Here is an 8,246-nt window from a genome sequence, read left to right on the forward strand (position 1 = left end):
ACATCATGTGTCCCACCAAGTCATTTTGAAGTGGCCCTCCATGCCCTTTTAATGTGGCCTGTTGCATCATTCCATGTCATTTGTGTGTCCCGCCACCTCTTTTTATAGTGGCCTGCAAAATCATGTTATGGGGCCCACAACATCATTTTTGTGGCCTGCTATATATATATATATATATATATATATATATATATATATATATATATATATATATATATATATATATATATATATATATATATATATATATATATATATATATATATATATATATATATATATATATATATATATATATATATATATATATATATATATATATACATATATATATATATATATATATATATATATGTATGTATATATATATATATATATATACATATACACATATATATATATATATGGATAGATAGATGGATGAGTGGTCAGACATGAGTGAGAGACTCGCCCACCAAAGTGAGGAAGCAGCAGAAGAAGTCCAGTCTGCTGCCTTTCTCTCTTCTCCTTTCCATCCAGACTTTGGCCCTCAGTGAGTCCTTCCTGGGGCCCGCCTGGAACAACAGGAAGTTGCAAGATGTTACTCTGCCCCCTAGAGGAGGACGGAGGGAGGCAGGAACATAACACAAATGTTCTTCCAGTAAAAAGTCAGGGAAAAAAATACATTAGTTCCAGGACTATTATTATTCACCCGGCCACTACAACACAACTACTAGTCACCCGGCCACTACAACACAACTACTAGTCACCCGGCCACTACAACACAACTACCAGTCACCCGGCCACTACAACACAACTACTAGTCACCCGGCCACTACAACACAACTACTAGTCACCCGGCCACTACAACACAACTACTAGTCACCCGGCCACTACAACACAACTACTAGTCACCCGGCCAATACAACACAACTACTAGTCACCCGGCCACTACAACACAACTACTAGTCACCCGGCCACTACAACACAACTACTAGTCACCCGGCCACTACAACACAACTACTAGTCACCCGGCCACTACAACACAACTACCAGTCACCCGGCCACTACAACACAACTACTAGTCACCCGGCCACTACAACACAACTACTAGTCACCCGGCCAATACAACACAACTACTAGTCACCCGGCCACTACAACACAACTACTAGTCACCCGGCCACTACAACACAACTACTAGTCACCCGGCCACTACAACACAACTACTAGTCACCCGGCCAATACAACACAACTACTAGTCACCCGGCCACTACAACACAACTACCAGTCACCCGGCCACTACAACACAACTACTAGTCACCCGGCCACTACAACACAACTACTAGTCACCCGGCCACAAACAACACAACTACCAGTCACCCGGCCACTACAACACAACTACTAGTCACCCGGCCACTACAACACAACTACTAGTCACCCGGCCACTACAACACAACTACTAGTCACCCGGCCACTACAACACAACTACCAGTCACCCGGCCACTACAACACAACTACCAGTCACCCGGCCAATACAACACAACTACCAGTCACCCGGCCACTACAACACAACTACTAGTCACCCGGCCACTACAACACAACTACCAGTCACCCGGCCACTACAACACAACTACTAGTCACCCGGCCACTACAGCACAACTACTAGTAACCCGGCCACTACAGCACAACTACTAGTCACCCGGCCACTACAACACAACTACCAGTCACCCGGCCACTACAACACAACTACCAGTCACCCGGCCACTACAACACAACTACTAGTCACCCGGCCACTACAACACAACTACTAGTCACCCGGCCACTACAACACAACTACTAGTCACCCGGCCACTACAACACAACTACTAGTCACCCGGCCACTACAACACAACTACTAGTCACCCGGCCACTACAACACAACTACCAGTCACCCGGCCACTACAACACAACTACTAGTCACCCGGCCACTACAACACAACTACCAGTCACCCGGCCACTACAACACAACTACTAGTCACCCGGCCACTACAACACAACTACCAGTCACCCGGCCACTACAACACAACTACCAGTCACCCGGCCACTACAACACAACTACCAGTCACCCGGCCACTACAACACAACTACCAGTCACCCGGCCACTACAACACAACTACTAGTCACCCGGCCACTACAACACAACTACTAGTCACCCGGCCACTACAACACAACTACTAGTCACCCGGCCACTACAACACAACTACTAGTCACCCGGCCACTACAACACAACTACTAGTCACCCGGCCACTACAACACAACTACTAGTCACCCGGCCACTACAACACAACTACCAGTCACCCGGCCACTACAACACAACTACCAGTCACCCGGCCACTACAACACAACTACTAGTCACCCGGCCACTACAACACAACTACTAGTCACCCGGCCACTACAACACAACTACTAGTCACCCCGGCCACTACAACACAACTACTAGTCACCCGGCCACTACAACACAACTACTAGTCACCCGGCCACTACAACACAACTACTACTTGAAATACTTCACTGCATCCTGGGTAATTATTTCAAGTTAGCTTTGGTGTTGTGGGTGTCAGTTGCTTAACCATCAGCTGTGGTGTTAGCATCCAGTGGTATTAGCATCTAGTGCTGTCAGCATCCAGTGGTGTTAGTATCTAGTGCTGTCAGCATCCAGTGGTGTTAGCATCCAGTGGTATTAGCATCTAGTGCTGTCAGCATCCAGTGGTGTTAGTATCCAGTGGTATTAGCATCTAGTGCTGTTAGCATCCAGTGGTGTTAGCATCCAGTGGTGTTAGTATCCAGTGGTATTAGCATCTAGTGCTGTTAGCATCCAGTGGTGTTAGCATCCAGTATTGTTAGCATCCAGTGGTGTTAGCATCTGGTGTTGTTAGCATCTAGTGGTGTTAGCATCCAGTGGTGTTAGCATCCAGTGGTGTTAGCATCTAGTGGTGTTAGCATCTAGTGGTGTTAGCATCCAGTGGTGTTAGCATCCAGCGTTGTTAGCATGCCATGCTGTTGGGAGTGTTGATGACTACCACGTGGACTGAGGTCTGGACTACCACGTGGACTGAGGTCTGGACTACCACGTGGACTGAGGTCTGGACTACCACGTGGACTGAGGTCATGACGTCTCAGGACGTGGACGTGAAGCGGACTGAAGAGCTGCCAGTGTTTGTGTTTGATTCCCGTCTCACTAAACAAACACAAGGTCACTCCCAATCTGCATTGGGAACCTTCTGGATTCTTTCCCCGCAGTCACATGTCGGCCACATTGTTGGCACATGCCTGGTCTGAGGCCAGACTCTCTGGACCGTGTACGTGGACTTTGTGGGAAGACGAGACGTTTCTGCTTCCACTTCAAAGAGAGCCAATCAAATAATGGGAGGAGTTGCAGCGACTCTTTCATGTCAGCACGCTAGCATGTTTACAGTTAGCATGCTAAGGAGATGGCGTCACAGAACAAATATCCCTGTAGACTTAGATCAAAAAGACAGCATGCTAACCTTTTAGCTTAACATGGCAGCATGCTAACGAGAGAAAGACAAGCTACAAACTCCGAGTTAGAAGTGGAAGCCTACAAAAATGGCTAACAGGCTAACAAGGTATGGTGTTGCCAATGAAGATGAAACAAGATAGCGTCACCTAACAAAATAAAGGCCTCAGATTTAGTTGAACACACTAGCATTGCTAACACTAGAATGCTAACATTACAATCCTAATAACCAGGCAAGGACATAATTAGTGTGCATACCAAAAGTTGGGGTTGTCTGTTGGTTTGTTGGGTTTGGGTAAGGAATGATTGTTGCCCCCTAGCCAGGTCTTCCAGGCCATTGTGCTAAAGAGGGTGAAGTCCATGCCACCCGTCACTCTCTGCACTTTTTGGCAAAGCCTTCTGTCAGGTCTGATGCTTTTGAGGCTGTGTTCAGCGTGCAGCGTAGTGTGCCACAGTCCTTGTCCCGGTTGGGTAAGTCCTTGAGGGATGGCCTTCTTTGCTGCCCTGATGGTGAGTTTGCAGAAGGCTGAGTAGGCAAGGTCGGGGTTGGAAGAGGATGGTTGTTGATCCCTGAGTCCACCATGTTTGTGAACTGCTTCTATCTAGCCTTGCAGATCTTGCCCCAAGTGGAGGAGTTCAAGTACCTGGGAGTCTTGTAGATCAAGGGTTTTGTAGACCAAACTTCTCCATTACTTGCAAACAGTACCACAACTTCCAAATCCAAGTCCATGGTTCCTGCCCGGAAAAGGGCGGAGTTCCAACTCCTGGTTGGGGACCAGATCTTACCCCAAGTGGAGGAGTTCGAGTACCTGGGAGTCTTGTAGATGAAGGTTTTTGTAGACCAAACTTCTCCATTTCTGGCAAACAGTACCACAACTTCCAAATCCGAGTCCATGGTTCCTGCCCAGAAAAGGGCAGAGTGCCAACCCCTGGTTGGGCACCAGATCTTGCCCCAAGTGGAGGAGTTCAAGTACCTGGGAGTCTTGTAGATCAAGGTTTTCGTAGACCAAACTTCTCCATTACTGGCAAACAGTACCACAACTTCCAAATCCAAGTCCATAGTGCCTGCCCGGAATAGGGCGGAGTGCCAACTCCTGGTTGGGGACCAGATCTTGCCCCAAGTGGAGGAGTTCAAGTACCTGGGAGTCTTGTAGATCAAGGGTTTTGTAAACCAAACTTCTCCATTACTGGCAAACAGTACCACAACTTCCAAATCCAAGTCCATGGTTCCTGCCTGAAAAAGGGTGAAGTGCCAACTCCTGGTTGGGGACCAGATCTTTCCCCGAGTGAAGGAGTTCAAGTACCTGGGAGTCTTGTAGATCAAGGTTTTTGTAGACCAAACTTCTCCATTACTGGCAAACAGTACCACAACTTCCAAATCCGAGTCCATAGTGCCCGCCCGGAATAGGGTGAAGTGCAACTCCTGGTTGGGGACTAGATCTTTCCCCAAGTGGAGGAGTTGAAGTTCCTCTGAGTCTTGTTCACGAGTGAGGGAAGAGTGGCTGGTGAGATGACAGGCAGATCGGTGCGGCGTCTGCAGTAATGCGGACACTGCATTGGTCCATCCTGGTGAAGAAGGATCTGAACCAGAAGGCAAATCTCTCAATTTACCGGTGGATCTACGTTCCTACCCTCACCTATGGTCATGATCTTTGGTTTATGACTGAAGGACAAGAACACGGCTCTCCCTTAGAGATAGGGTGAGAAGATCTTCCACATGGAGAGGATCCAGATGTGGTGGTTTGTGCATCTGGTCAGGACGCCCCCCCAACACCAGGTGTTGAGGGCACGTCCGACTGTAGGAGACTACAAGGAAGACCCAGAACACGTTTAGAAAACAGCTGGCCTGGGAACGCCTCGAGATCCCACTGGAGGAGCTGGACCAAGTGGCAGGGGAGAGGAAAGTCTGAAATTCTCTGCTTAGGCTGCTGCCCCCGTGAGCCCACCTGGGATAAGTGGAAGAAGATGGATGATGGATTTGCATTTTTGGAAGCTGGTTTGTTTGAGGGCTGCTCAGCTGCTCTCACATTGATTCCAGATCTCAGCTGGAATGTGAGAGGTGCTAATTGAGTACTGACGCCAAGGTCTACGTGCAACTGGGCCCTTTTCCTTGAAGAAGTCGCCACAAGAAGGTGAGAATAATGCAGTCTTCCTCCGAGCCAGGATAATGACAAGCAGAACCCGCTCATGGACCACCCGGGCTGCACCTGAGACCTTGCTCTCTGCACCTACACCGCGCATGACGCCACGCTCGGACACAAGCCAGAGGACCACATTGTTGTCCCCCGGCCCGCAGAGACACTGCAGTCACGTCAGGATCGGACCTTCCGAGACCCTCTTCGTGGGGCCGACCTCTGCCAAGATCCTGCATTGATTTTCAGAAAGTTGCAGCAAAACTTTCCTTTTTTTTTCATGCATTTGTTCTTTTAAACATTCTTTGTCAGGTCAAAGAACAAAGGATATCAACAAAAATTGGAAAATTAAATGCTAACTTACTTTATTTGTCACCATGGAGACCAGGATTAGTGATTTAGAAGTAGCTAAAACACTGTGGAGGGATGTTAGCTGCATGTGTTAAAGCAGCTCTTCCTGAGTGTGTTTCAGTGTCACAACTTCACCTTCATCTTGACTTTTTACACCATTCTACCTTTTCTGTGTCTGCTTGGAAGTACTCTGTGTGTGTGCACTGCCGAACATGCTCCTCTGATCCTAAAGCCAGCAATGTCACCACCTGACCACGATGACGGGGTGTGGTGGACCGGTACTTTTTATAGGCGGTATAGTACCGAAAATTATTCATGAATATCGCGGTACTATACTAGTACTGGTATACCATACAACTTGACTAAGTACTGGTATATTGTACAACCCGACTAAGTACTGGTATACCGTACAACCCGACTAAGTGCTGGTATACCGTACAACCCGACTAAGTGCTGGTATACCGTACAACCCGACTAAGTACTGGTGTACCGTACAACCCGACTAAGTACTGGTATATTGTACAACCCGACTAGGTACTGGTATACCGTACAACCCGACTAGGTACTGGTATACCGTACAACCTGACTAAGTACTGGTATACCGTACAACCCGACTAAGTGCTGGTATACCGTACAACCCGACTAAGTACTGGTATACCGTACAACCCGACTAAGTGCTGGTATACCGTACAACCCGACTAAGTGCTGGTATACCGTACAACCCGACTAAGTACTGGTATACCATACAACCCGACTAAGTACTGGTATACCATACAACCCGACTAAGTACTGGTATATTGTACAACCCGACTAAGTACTGGTATACCGTACAACCCGACTAAGTACTGGTGTACCGTACAACCCGACTAAGTACTGGTATATTGTACAACCCGACTAGGTACTGGTATACCGTACAACCCGACTAGGTACTGGTATACCGTACAACCTGACTAAGTACTGGTATACCGTACAACCCGACTAAGTGCTGGTATACCGTACAACCCGACTAAGTACTGGTATACCGTACAACCCGACTAAGTGCTGGTATACCGTACAACCCGACTAAGTACTGGTATACCGTACAACCCGACTAAGTACTGGTATACCGTACAACCCGACTAAGTGCTGGTATACCGTACAACCCGACTAAGCACACAAGATAGACAAAGATAATACTATTTCTGTGTTAAAACATCACATTTGTCAACAGAAAGAAGTATTACAGTTGCATATTACCATAAGTATTACAGTTGCATATTACCATAAGTATTACAGTTGCATATTACCATAAGTATTACAGTTGCATATTACCATAAGTATTACAGTTGCATATTACCATAAGTATTACAGTTGCATATTACCATAAGTATTACAGGTGCATATTACCATAAGTATTACAGTTGCATATTACCATAAGTATTACAGTTGCATATTACCATAAGTATTACAGGTGCATATTACCATAAGTATTACAGTTGCATATTACCATAAGTATTACAGTTGCATATTACCATAAGTATTACAGTTGCATATTACCATAAGTATTACAGGTGCATATTACCATAAGTATTACAGTTGCATATTACCATAAGTATTACAGTTGCATATTACCATAAGTATTACAGTTGCATATTACCATAAGTATTACAGGTGCATATTACCATAAGTATTACAGTTGCATATTACCATAAGTATTACAGTTGCATATTACCATAAGTATTACAGTTGCATATTACCATAAGTATTACAGTTGCATATTACCATAAGTATTACAGTTGCATATTACCATAAGTATTACAGTTGCATATTACCATAAGTATTACAGGTGCATATTACCATAAGTATTACAGTTGCATATTACCATAAGTATTACAGTTGCATATTACCATAAGTATTACAGTTGCATATTACCATAAGTATTACAGTTACATATTACCATAAGTATTACAGTTGCATATTACCATAAGTATTACAGTTGCATATTACCATAAGTATTACAGTTGCATATTACCATAAGTATTACAGTTGCATATTACCATAAGTATTACAGTTGCATATTACCATAAGTATTACAGTTACATATTACCATAAGTATTACAGTTGCATATTACCATAAGTATTACAGTTGCATATTACCATAAGCCTGTTATAAAGTTCCCAGTCACAAATGTGTCCACAACATTCAGATTTCTGTCATGAGTTTATTAACCCGATGGATTATTGTGACCACTAAATGTCGGCAAAAGAAAAAAAAAGGAACACTCCAC

This window comes from Nerophis ophidion, linkage group LG08, assembly GCF_033978795.1.
Source record: "Nerophis ophidion isolate RoL-2023_Sa linkage group LG08, RoL_Noph_v1.0, whole genome shotgun sequence".
NCBI classification, from domain to species: domain Eukaryota; kingdom Metazoa; phylum Chordata; class Actinopteri; order Syngnathiformes; family Syngnathidae; genus Nerophis; species Nerophis ophidion.